Consider the following 14,348-nt stretch of genomic DNA (forward strand, 5'->3'; position numbering starts at 1 on the left):
GGGTTTCTAATCAAAATTTTATTAATTTATAAAATATGTAATATAAAGTTAGATAAGGAACAGCATATTATGATAGATGATAACGAGGACCTTGCTGTCGCTCATGCACTCTCTTGTTGAAATTTTCAATGACCATGTTGTCATAAATGATGCTGATATTCGTTAATATAGCATCATTTATGACATTAGGCTAATTAGATATGCTGTTTTATTCCCCCCCCCCCCAAAGCAAGGATTGGCGTGCAAAAGCGAGGGGACACTTACCCTCTGATATTGGAACATAAAAGATGGAGTATTAAGACTAGCAAAGTGTTTGTCGAGTGGCAGCGATAAAGGGAAGGGTTAAATAAAAGGGATATTTGAGGGACAGCTCATTATTTATAACTGAATTGATTTGGATTATCAAATAATTTCAATGATAAATTATATTTAGTAGAAGTCAAAGCACAAATCTTTCAATAAATGCTTTTTATATATCAAAAATAACTACAACAAAATATCGAAAATTAATTACATAATTGAGAGGTAGTATAAAAAGAGCAGAATCAATGCATATTTACGGTGAGGTAAAATTGTAAAGTTGAACTGTCAAATTTGTAAAAACTTGATATACTATGTCGCCCGGTGGCTGAGCGGTAGCGCTTCGCGCTGCCGTGCCACAGGTCCCTGGTTCGATCCTCGGGGCGGGCAGGGTTGACTCAGTCTTTCATCCCTTCAGTGGGTCGATATATGAATACTAGGCATGCTTGGGAACTAAACACTGGGGGTTCCGCGTTCGGCTGACCACCTGACCGGAACATCTGCTTCTGCACCCCAGAGCCCAAGGTCAAGAAAACTGAGATGGGCACAGTAGGCCTCGGCTCACTATGGGCTGTCGTACCACTGAGTTTAGTTAAATTCGAAAGTCAGCAATTAATATTAAAATCGCGTGAGTAAGAATCGAGATATGGCCTCTCTGGGGCTGTCGCGCCGCTGAGTTTAGTTTTAGTTTTTGATATACTATAAGGGAGTTGTCATAAATTTATTCAACATAATACTGATAGGAGTACAAATAAATATAATGGTACATGCAGTAACCTCAGTATCCCACTATTTCTTTCTAATTTTGTTTCTCACCTTTATTTTCCATTTTTTATGGCAACTTTACATTTTATATTTCACATCGTTTAGTCTCTTTTTATTCACGTCTGGCAAATCTAAAAAATGGGCACCTATTTCTAAGCGCTTGAAATATGTCGAATGTTATTTTCAATCTGTATATTTTTGAAGGGACGGAATTTTTTAATCAGGTAATATCTTACCGTTTCAGTTTCTTGATATTATTTATTTAAAGTAACTTGTAGTTTTTTAATGAATTGCATTTATTATAAAAACAAAAAGTGTGGCTTATTTTGATTATATGAACAGAAAGTATCAAAGAAGAAAAATTTAAAAATTAATAGACAAAAATCCTTTTACTCAAAATTCCTTTTTTAAAGACAGTTCCAAACAGCTCATTATTATTTTTTGGTCATAAATTTATCAAAGATTAAGTACTTTTTCATTTTAAACTTTATCAGAGACAACGCACGCCTATCGTATGGTTTAAAATATAATTTATATTTTTTTTATTTTTAAGGTCAATTCGAAAATAGTTTTTCGCATCGCTCAAAAGTAAAGTGTTAAAGGAGTTTCACTCGCTATCAATTAAATAATCAGCACTTAGTAAGCATTTTAGTTAACACAATTACTTTTGATAAAAAGTACTTTTAACTATCGAATCTTACATAAATTTAGACTTTTTAATTTTGTTTTATAACAGCCATTTAACAGCCGACTCAATTTTTGGGTTTACGACTACTAATGTTCAACTCCGTATCTTCTCAGTCGAAAAACAAAGCTAAAACTCTATAAGGCACTCATGCTTCTTGTGCTACTTTATGAAAGCGAAACTTGGACACTAAATTCGGATATTCAGCGGACACTGGACACCTTCGAAAGGAAGATTCTCAGAGCCATCTTTGGCGCAATTCAAGAAAGAGGTTACTGGTGAACCATATGTAACTTCTAGCTCTACCGACTCTATAAGCAGCACAAAATTACACTGATAATCCGCAGTAATAGGTTGAGATGGTTGGCCATCTATGGAGAAGCCCTGAAAATAGCCCCATGAGAATCGTCATCTTTAAAAACCTCGAGGGATCACGTCCCAGAGGCAGACCCCCTACTAGATGGCTCAATGACATCGAAAATGATCTGAAAACCCTAAAGATTAGAAATTGGAAGGGAGAAGTCTTGGATAGGAGGAGCTGGCAATTGTCAGCTGTTGAGGCAGTCAAGAGGCTGTTGTGCTGACAAAGAAGAAGAAGCACTTTTTCATTTTATACTTAGTCAAAGACAACGCATACCAATCGTGTGGTTTAAAATATAGTTTTTTTTCTTAATTTTTAAAGCCAATTCGAAAATAGTCTTTCGCATCGTTCAAAAGTAAAGTGTTAAGTGAGTTTCACTTGTTATCAATGAAATAATCTGCACTTAGTAAACATTTTAGCTAACACAATTATTTTTGATAAAAATACTTTCAACTATCAAATCTTACATAAATGTAGTTTTTTTTTTCTGCGTTTATCTCAGCATTTTAAATTTACACTCCTTTTTTTTTTTTGCCTTTTCTATTATATGAAAAAATTTAAAAATAAAAAAAATTCAGTCAGAATTTTTTTAGTCATTTTACATTATTCAATTTCAAACATAAAGCTACAAAATATATTCGAAAATTGCTACTTAGGCATCACAGGGAGGAAATAGTATTAATGTTAAACTCGAGTGTTAAAAAAGATTCATACAATCATAATTAGACGTGTACCTAAAGCAAAAATCAATTGAGCATCAGTCTTGTAATCAATCATACAATCTTTCTTTGCTATTCGAAATGTTATGATACCAGTTATTAAGGGTTGTCCGATAAGAAATTACTTTGACAAAGTAACTGTCACCACTATTTTTACAGTTATTGTGTCGGTAGAATATAAGAAGAAAATTTATTGTCAACGCACGATAAGCAATACGTTTTATTTTTAGAATATTCAAAAAAAAGAAATTTCCCTTTGCAAATTTTAACAAGTTTTTTTCCCAAGAAATTACAATTTTAACAAGGTCTCTTATTTTAAAAATAAAAACTTTAGAAATATTTAATCAAAATAAAGTTTTCGTTTTATATTTCTGGGTGATCAACTGTTGACTTATGTTTCTTTTTTTAACCCTTTATACGGCTACTTTTTATACTTGTACTATATTAGGATATTTTTGGTATTGAGATAGATGAATAAAAAGAAGTTTATTTAGCTTATTACAGAAACTTACTTTGCTTTTTAGACCATTTTTTGCGGGAAGGTGGATCGGGATTTTTCAAAATTTTACCTACTGTCTGTGATAAACTTGAACTTTTATGCTAATAAATAACCAAATTTATAAATTATGTGTTTATAAATAAAAATAAAGTCGATGATAAATGAAGAAACGCATAACACACAAGTGCTGCCTCTCCTCTGGGCTCCACGCTAAACTTTTCGGTCACCACATTTCATGAAACCTTCCTTTATAGTTTTTTTTCTATTTTCTGCCTTTATCAACAGATGGCAGCACAATTCCTAAGTGCAAAAATAGCTTTACCTCATTAACAAATTAATGAATTATTGTTGCCGTAGGCCATTAAGGCAATGGGAGTGCGATTGTTCTTGCTTTCCAGTGGTGCCATCTATCTCCAAGAATTCTACTTCTACCACACCCATACGTCACAGCCGCTTATAGGGCGGACCTATTCCTACATCCATTCATTCATCCATAGATAGTAATTTTGAACCAAAGGACGATCAATCTATAATCCAGTAACCCCAGCGGTATAATTTGTTACGGTAACATGGAGGACTTTGTGACCCGAAGACTCCCCGTGTAATACATGGGGACGTCAACCAGTCACCATTACGCCGGCCGAATTCGAACTCCCGTTCTTACGAATGGGAATCAAGTGCATTGCCAGCCAGGCTATACCAGCCTCAGTTAATGAATTTGGTGGTAAGTATACTTCCCATGGCCTTACACTTTTAGAAATTTCTCGAAAAAATATTTAATTAACAATTTATTAAATTGTTATTTTACCATATTCAAACGAAACAGTCAAATAACCGTAAATAAGATCTTGTTCAAACTGTTAACTGTGAGAAAAACCTTTTATTAATTGCTTTCACCTAATACTGTTAAGGAATCGGAATTTTACTGCACCAACTGAGCCCAAATGAAGTCACTTAGTTCCTTACAGCTGCGTATATATTATAGCCGATAGTCTCATGACGGACAGAACTGGAGTTCGAGTCCCGGTTGTGACACCTCAATATTCCCTCCTTTCCCTTCAATACTTGAAGATTTTCTTGCCAATGCCCATTTCTTAACAACAAGCCTAGCTAAAATGTCCAGTTAAATTCGGTTTTAAGGTTTTGAAGTGATGCTAGTTGTTAAAAAACTGTATTGTTTTGTATTCATGGTTTTATAACTATACCAGTTGTAAGCGGTTGAAAAACCGTAAAAGTAAAAAATATTCTTTATCGTAAATTTCACGCTTAATTGGATGAACAAGCTGCTGCCGGTTATTTTATCATAATTTAAAAAAGGAAATTCTGACAGTGTATGAAGGGTCAAATAAAACATGTTTTTTTTTATATAAAATAGTTTCTTTCAGTTATAGAATAGTTATAGTGATAAGTGTAATCAGTTATAGTGATAAAAATAAGATAAGAATCATTAAAATAAAATCCCAGTCATCTGCTTGAATTGGTTCATCTATAAATGTCAAAAAATACACTAAAGCAGAAAAATGTGCAAAACTGTATTATATTCATATTAAAATACCCTTTATAAATATTTACTTCCAAAAAAAAAGGACACTTTCTAAAATACATGTTTTAAACACATTTAATGCGTAATTCTGTCTTATATGACATTTCAGGCCTTAAAGCCTGGTTTTATAAACTTGAACGTTTTTACAGCAAATGGAATACATTTTATTTTTATTAACGATTTACTCAAGTTAAAAAGTTAGGAACTAAGAAAATAGCATTATTTTGAGCACTTTTTATAATACGAAAGATTTACTTCCTTCTTAAAAATGAGAAGTGAAGCAATAAATTGTAATTGTTTGAAAAAATGTTCGCAATAAATAATTTTTTTTTAAATTTTCGAGATAAAGTAATGAAAAAAAAGATCGTTTTAAAACTAACCGATAAAATTTTTATCCAAAAATCTCCTTAATGATGATAAACGGTCTTCATTTAGTACTATAAATCGATGAAAATTTAGATCGTAATTGATCTTATGGGCTATTGGGAAAAGAACCAATTGTCTTTAAGAAAGCCCCAATCATCCAAACTATATTTTTACTAAAACAAAAATTTAGGAAACGTTGATACTGCTTTCAATTAAAGACCCAAAGATGCCATTTATATTAATCAAAATTGCGGCTCTCGTGTGTTTTGAGACACCATAGTTTAGAAATTTAAAAAAGCGAAATAAATAAGATAAATAATATTGAATAAAAAAATAACAATTTTATCTTACTATGCATTTATTTTAACCATGATATTTTGTACGTTCGCACGTTGAAACAAAAATATTACGAAAGTATACGAATAATAAGGCATGCATGCACATTTTTATCACAATTTGTTATAGGAAATGGTAATTTTAAGTCTTTTCTTTCTTTTATTTTAAGAAAAAGATAAATTAATAGAAGACAATTAAAACGATAAATTAATGGATGCAAGATTATAAATTAATTAAGATAAAGATAAATTGCGGCAAAATTATGCAAAAGAGGAATGTATAAATGCAAGATAATAAATTTTAAGATAAAAATAAATCAACAGAAAATAATCAAAAAGATAAATTGATGGATACAAGATGTAATGAAAAAGAACCAAATATTTTTAGAAAGTTTCAATTACCCAACTTAACTTGCGACTGAAATAGAATTTTACCTGTCGTTTACAACTTAGATTTACATTGACACTTCTTTCAATTAAAGATCTAATGATGACATTCATATTAATTAAAATTGCGAATGTCATATGTTTTGCGATAACATGACTTGACTTGGATGTTTACTGATAGCAATATATATTTTGAGGAGGTAGGATGTAATATTAAAAGCTTTAACGAATCTTTTTAGTAATTTTTCTTTGACTAAATTTTCATTCATTACTCAGAACGAAACCTATTCAGATAATTAGATAATTTAGATTTGATAACTCAATTCCAATCCGGCATTTCTGTTTTAAAATTAGATTAAAGAATGCAATAATTATCATAAAAGTTTTTCCCTTAACATATATATATATATACAGTCCCTTGCTAAATTATAAGACGCACTACAAGATTCTATGTAAAATCTTAATTATCAGGTGATATTATACAGCTTTATTGTTTTTATGCGACTGAAACCGTTTGAACCATGTATCAATTGGTTAACATTGTAATGCAATACGTTAAAAATAAATACAAATGGAAAGTATATAAAAAAAATCTCCTGAATAAAAACCCATTACATGTATGTTTACATATAAAAGTATTGCATATAAACTCGTGCAAAACATGTAATTATTAAAACACTACAGTGCGTCTAATAATTTGGTCTAATTATTATAATATACTAATATAATACCTGATATAATAAATATTCCATATTTATATAATATATCGTCTAATTTATCCAAACATCGATTTTATATTATATATCCCCTAATTTAACCAATTGATGCACGGACTTAAAAAAGAGCAAACAGGTTTCAGTTGCGTATAAACAATAAAGCTGTAGGGGAGAGTGGGGTCAATTGTAACAGGGTACGATTGTAACAGAGCAAAAATTTCGAGTGTCGGGTTCTAGATTTGGTTCCTAGGTGGCGCACAAGGTGTATTTAATAAATCTACATGTACACCCCTGATGGCAACCACTTTTATGTACTTTTGAAAGAGTTACATCACAAAAGATAATTTCACGCCACGCAAGTACTTTTTTTGGTATTAGAATATTATATTGTAACAAAGTAATTTTGTTTAAACAAATAAATATTAGTAACCGAATATGTAAGTGGACACTTTAATTAACATTTCAATAAAGAAAAAGATTAGTTTTGCTAATTAACTAGCATTGTTTTTAACAAATGAAGCTGAAATGGCGTCTTGGGGACAATTGTAACAATAAGTAAAGGGACGATTGTAACAGCTGAAAATAAATAATCTTAAGTTTACAAACCATTACTTAACTCTTTAAGAACCACCAATAGTTTCCTATATCATTTATATTATGTTGCATGTGCATTATTTTATTTGTCACCTTTCACAGCATAAATTAAAATTTTTAACCCCTTAAAGTTAAAAGTTTAGCCCTTTAGGTTTCTGCTCATTATTATTTTTACTCCTAAAATATCACTACTATTTTGATCAATAAAAAAATATATCGCAACTATGATAATATGTATAATTAACTATGTTTTAGTTGAATTTATAAACTGTTACAATTGACCCCGTATGTGGGGACAATTGTAACAACTGCACGACTGTCAAAAATTGTTAATAACTAATATAATAATATTTAAAATCAGGTATTTATTTTTTTTCTAGTAGAGGATAGTCTACTTTACTCGTCTGTCAATTAATACTAATAATATATTGGATTTTTTGTTAGTTAAAAATAGTTAAGTAAAAAATGTTACAATTGACCCCACTCTCCCCTATAGTATCACCTGGTAATTAAAATTTTAGATAGACTCTTACAGAACATCGAATAATTTGGCCATATATACTGAAAATCCTAGCACCAAGAAAAAATTATTTATAGAATTCTTCTTTTTAGAATTCAATAAAAGAACAAAAAATCCTCCTTTTTCTGAAATTGATGAGCAAATCGATTTTTTATCATCATAGCGGAGAGCCAGAGAAATGGCTTTTTTAAATTTGAACCGTTCTATTTCGGAAATCAAAACACCTGTTAAGATGAATCATCACATCACTGAGAACTGCCAGTGACAACCATAGGCGTCGGCGATAATTAATGAGTGTTTTGGAAATAGGAAAAATGAGAAAGAGACTTGTTTATTCTGTAAATCTCATAGACATTACTCGGCTTCTTGCACGAATGAGTTTGGAAGAAAAAATAGAAATTTGTAAGCGGTCTGGCTCTTGTCTTCGATGCTTAAATGATAAAATTTAAAAAAAAGACACCTTTCCTCTTCTTGTAAGGCTAGCACGAGACATGTTCAGGCAGACACGTTAGTATAATGTTTATGGGTAAAAGAAAAATAAATTCGAAGAGGGAAATAATTCTGATCTTTCCAAAATGGAACCTGATACAGGCCGCGCTATAAGTAACCCTTCTAGTGGAGAAAATACAGTTGCAAACACTTATTGTGTTTCGGGTGTAAACATTTGATTAGGAAGATTATAGATGCCTCTTGTAGTTATTTATCGGAATTTGCAGAGCGAAAGCTAAAATTAAAAAGTTTTGGGCAGTAAATAGTTGTGCATGAATTGCTTCGGGGTTAAAGAGAAAAGCATCGCACGAAACTTATATAATTGACTTAAGTAATGTGGATAATAGTTTTACTTGTACGTTAAATCTATTGGAACTGAAAACGATTTGTGCCTCGATTCCAAAATTGGACAATGTGGGAATTATGAAGGAATTTAAAAGGCGCGGAATTTATCCTAGTGACGTAACTATGAATGAAACCTTATGCTTTTGTTTATAGGAATGCTAAAGAAATTTACGGACTTATAGGCGAATATTATGCCGGAGATGTATTTACTGCAGAAATTAAAAATATAACGAATGGCCTTGTTGCGATGAATACGCATTTCGGTTGGACATTAATGGGAAGAACAGGAGATAGTCCTAGTACGAATGAAGTGCTTTTGGCACTTTATGTTAGTGACTTAAATATTTGTGACTTATGGTCACTTGACTCTCTGGGAATTACGGATCCGAATATTTCTCAAACTAGATCGAAAATTGAGGTGGCTGCGAAAGATCATTTTGTTCTGTCATTAAGAAGGGATAAAGGAGGTAGGTATAAAGTGTCACTCCTCCCCTGGTTGGGGATTCATCCTGAATTACCAGACAATTGAAACCTTGCCGAAAGACGGTTAAAGTCTTACGTAAAGGTGCTACAAAAAATAATCTCTCTACATGAATATGAAAACATATTCAGAGAATGGGTAGCCGAAAAAATTATTGAGCCTGTTGATTCAGAGGAGCTGACAAAGGATAAGTGCCATTATTTATCGCATAGACCAGTCTTTAAAGAGAAATCCGACCGGTTTTTGATGCGTCTGCAAAAGAAAGAAATTCAGTGTTGCTGAATGATTGCGTTTAAAAAGGGTCGGATAATTTAGATGATTAACAGATTTCGACAGGGGAAATTTGTGGTAATATCGGACATTCGTTGAGCTTTCCAACAAATAAACGTTGCACTCTCAGATAAGAAATTCCTGCGGTTCTTATTGTGGGAGGGAGGAGATCCGAGGAAGCTTATTGTTTAGTCTCATTGCCGTGTAGTTTTCGGCGTAAATGGCAGCACATTTTTACTCACCACAACTATCAATTATCATTTAGAGAATTTAGATTAAACCAAGAGAGACATAGCTTTGAAACTTAAAGATTCTATGTATTTAGACAATTGTGTTGCGAATGTGAACACTATTGAAGAGTTAAATTCTTTCATTGCGTACGGTGTCGTTACGAAACCTCAATTTTGAGCATGTCTGGAGATAACTATAAATAAATTGTTTCAGTATTGGGACTTTAATGGAATTTATACAGCGATACTTTATCTTGTGAGATAAATAAGGAAAATCAACTCGTTTCGAGTAAACGAAACGTTTTATCAATGTTAAGTCAAATTTTTGACCCTATTGGGTTTGCAAGTCTCGTCACACTAATTCCTAAATTAATCTTACAGGAATGTTCGAAGGAAAACATTAATTGGGACACAGGAATACAGGAAAATTTCTAAAATGGGCTAATCAATTGAAATATCTGAAAGAAATAGAAGTCCCTAGAGAAATACTCGAACTAGAAGATAATTCTCACCATGTCTCCATAAACGTGAGCAAATCGGCATGCGCAGTTTCAATTTTTATTAAAAATGTTGAAAGGGGAATAGTTAACTGCCAACTCTTACAGGCTAGATCCAAGGTAGCACCTTTAAAATCGATAACAATTCCTAGACTAGAAATTCTTGCGTGTACCATTGGAACCAGACTCGCTCACGATGTGAGAGATGATCTAAATATGAAGAATATGCAAACCTTTTTTTACACTGACTCAATGAACGCTTTATACTGGTTTAAAAAAGCTAGATAACTGGGACACATTTGTTGTAACGTAAGTCAATGAAATTCGAAAAATAACTGATCCGGGGGCTTGGTGACATATTCAAGGAAAGTATAATCCAACGAATTTGTCCTCGTCGGAATGCAATGCTAAAGATTTATTGAAATCTCATTCATAGGAGGGACCCGGTCGGTTAAAACTACCATTCGAGTATTGGCCAGCTACTGAATATTGAAGTAATCCTTTCAGAAATAAATAGGACTATTTCCTCAGCTAACATAAATTGTGAGAATCGTGGCCTACATCATTCGATATTATAAAAATATGCTAAGAAATCTTAGTGACAAAAAAAAAGGAAAATTGCAGATAAAAGAGATCGAAGCATCCGAAAAATTAGTTTTGAAAGAAATACAAGGTAATCCTTTGCCGGAGAAGAAAAGATAAATTTTCGAAGACAATGATGGTCTTTTACGAGTTAAGACAAGGATAACATGGAAAAAAGACTTGGAAATTTCTAGATTTCCTAGATTATCTCCAAGTAAGCATGAGTAGGTTGAAAAACTAATAATTTACAAACATATCGAACGGGAACATGCCGGTACAGGAACATTGATGTTCCAGTACTCAGGGAATCATGTTGGATAATTAAAAGCAGAAAGACAGTTCGAAATCTAATAAGAAATTGTACCAAGTGCAAAATATTTTCTTTTACACCATTAGAAGTCGTAAGCATTCTTCTTCCAGAGTATCGTGTCAGAAATGCGGCTGTATTTAAAATCATTGGTGTCGATCTGTGTGGGCCCTTGTTTTTGAAAGAGAAAAAAAATGCTAGGTGGTACTCAGCACTTGTGCCATCTACCGAGCAGTACACCTGGAGGCTGTATCCTTTCTGTCCACTAACTATTTAATCTTGGCCTTTCGCTGATTTATTGCACGAAGAGGACATCCATCCACTGTATATTTTGACAATGGCACAAATCTTGTGAGAATATCAAATCTTTTAAGGAGTATCAATTGTAGTAAAGTCGAAAATTTTGCTTCAAGGAAACGAATTTCTTGAAAATTCAATCCTCCCTTCGCCCCTGAGTGGGAAGGTTTCTTCGAAAGATTGATCGGGGTTTAGAAAGGCATTCTGAGAAGGGTTCTAGGAAGAGCTTGTTTGAATGAATATGAATTAGCTACAGTATTATGGGACGCGGAAAGTTTGATTAACTCCCGTCCTTTAACGCATCTCTCAGAAGATATCAAAGGTCTGTCAACACTCATACCATCTATGTTTCGTTAGGAAATTAAAGAAGTTGGTGTCCTTCAACTTAATTGATTCGAAAAAATTGAAGAAAAGGTATTCTTACCGGTTAAAATTGCGACAAGATCTGCAAAAACGATTCGGAATTGAATATCTAGAATTGATAAAAGATTATTCCAAAATTAAAAGAGAGTCATCCATCAAAGAAGGAGATCTTGTACTAATAAGAGATTCCAACAATAAAAGAATCAAATAGTCATTGGCAAAAATTGAAAAGAATTATCCAGGAGAGGATGATAGAGTACGTTTAGTTGAACTTAAAACCCAATCTGGAGGACTATTAAGACCAATACAAAAACTATATCCACTTGAAGTGACAGAGAATGATATTCCATCTGTAAACAATTCAGGTAGACAACATGATGAAAGTCCTTGCTATAACAAGAATTTAATTCCTTCCAATAAAGAAATTCGGTGATCTCGTTATGGACCATCATTAAAACCAACCAACAGACTTTAAAAGACATTTTAACTGTGTTCAATTGATTAATATTGTAATCATTTTGTTTTTAATATTTTTATTTGTTTAGTTTTTTTCTTCAGATGGACCATATAGACTAAGATTGTTTGGATTCTAAAAGGTTTGTCTTCGAATCCAAAGGTTAGAGAATGTCTCGAATTCCCGCAATAGCTGCGCATGCTGTTCTGGTACGACTGTAGTACAGCCAACAAGACAGTTAGTTGATATTAAGATCTCGCCAAGTATAGTAATAGATCGAGCATCTTAGCTTTGTAATAATTTACAGAAGCTTAATTGTTCTTTTTATGTTTGTGTTTCGTTAATTATTATTAAACGTGAATATCCTTAACATGTCATAGTGCGATGTCATTTCATTGTAAAAGTTCGATATTTATTACCATAATCCTGTGGCAGTCCTGGAAGAAATCGAGTAAGTGAAAGGGACCTTGTTTTTTATCGAACTGTTTTATAAATTTCGCATTAAAAATTGATACTTTCCTTGACCATTGTTGCCAACAGTCATGCACAGTGGATACATTTCTGCAATATCACGGAAAGAAAATCCACCTTCTTATAGCCGTATGACCACGTTCAAAGTCAGAGAGCTGTTGATAATGGCTTCTTCGTCTTCTTAAAAGCATGATTGACTAACAGTAACTCATTATGTCAAAATTTAACGCCTACGAACTATAGAACACGTAGTTAAAGCAAAACTGATTTGCATGTTCACAGTATGTGCCAAGTTCGAAATTTGAATAGACATCACCTTTTAGTTGCATAAACAAGCCTACCAAATTTAATTTATCTATCACAACTCCTTCCTGGTGTTGAGATTTTTTTATACATACATATATACATTTATATATACATATACACATTTATATATACATATAATCCATTAATCGCTTTAAATTAATTTATAGATGCTATAAAATATTTATTCGTCTAAATTATCTAACATTGGCTAAGATTATAAGCAATATTGTTTTTAAAAGAAATTGTCAAGGTAAGATTTTACCAAAAATACTCTAAAATTAATTTTAATATATTTTCCATTTTCCTTAAAAGCAGGCGAATATTTCATTAGCGTATTTCACGCCAAGATCGCATTTCTGTTTCGCTTGGTCGTGGAAGAAAAAATTTTGGTGATATTTTTCTTTTTCCATCTGTGTATTCTTATTGTTTCCTTTTGCCGAAGATTTCTGCTTTGCTTTATTACTTTCATGCCACTATCTTTCCAAGATTTGCTTCTATTTTTCTCTTTTTGTTTTATGACGCGATTTTAAATTGTACAAAGGCGTCTACAGCTGTCAACTTCGTTTATTTTAAGACTTTTTTCTGCGGTCTTTATGGCTCTTTTCGCAGACAAAATCTTTCTAAAATTGCTTGTATGACTTACAAATTGCATTTTTTTCCCGTTCTTTCTATTGAATGAATGTTTACAGACAGGTAAAATATTCCATCCGTGAGATTGTTTCAGTTCGTTCATTCTTCGAAGATTAACTTGCAAAAAGAATGTTCCTCGAAATGAAGTCATTTGAAAAGACACTGTAATATAATTGATTTTTTTTTTAAAAATTTTGGAATGCGAAAGTGTTTATATTTTTTATTGATGGATTCATGAGAAAATAATCATTTAAAAAAATCATTTTACGAAAGAATCTATTTAGAAGACTTAACTGTCACGTCATTTAAATGTAACCATGATCTACTTTTGGAATTATCAGTTCATCATCATCATCATAGTTGACTAGACAGCCCAATGTGAGCCAATGCCTTCCTCTGAAGATTTCGCCATGACGACTTCTGATTTATCTTTGATCTCCAATTTTTTTCTTTAATTGCGAGAAAATCAGACTCCACTGAGTCAGCCCATCTCAACCGCGGCCTTCCCCTTTTTCTTTTTCCAGTGGGTCTAAGAAGCAGTATCTTTTTTATTGTGTTGTCGTCATTCATTCGAATCACGGGGGCGATCCAATTCATTCTATTTATTTTTATGTATTTAATAATATCAGGTTGTTTATAAATCTTGTACAGTTCAAAGTTAAATCTCCTTCTCCAGTTATTGTTTTCATTTACACCACCAAGTATACCCCGCAAAATCTTTCTCTCAAATATTGCGATACAATTTTCCTCCAATTTTGTCATTGTCCAAGCTTCAGAAGCGTATGTCAAGACTGGCCGGGCAAGAGTTTTGTAGATTAAGAACTTTGTTTTTCTAG

Source organism: Parasteatoda tepidariorum, chromosome 12 (genome assembly GCF_982258835.1).
Source record: "Parasteatoda tepidariorum strain Cologne lab strain chromosome 12, Ptep-v5.0, whole genome shotgun sequence".
Lineage (NCBI taxonomy): Eukaryota > Metazoa > Arthropoda > Arachnida > Araneae > Theridiidae > Parasteatoda > Parasteatoda tepidariorum.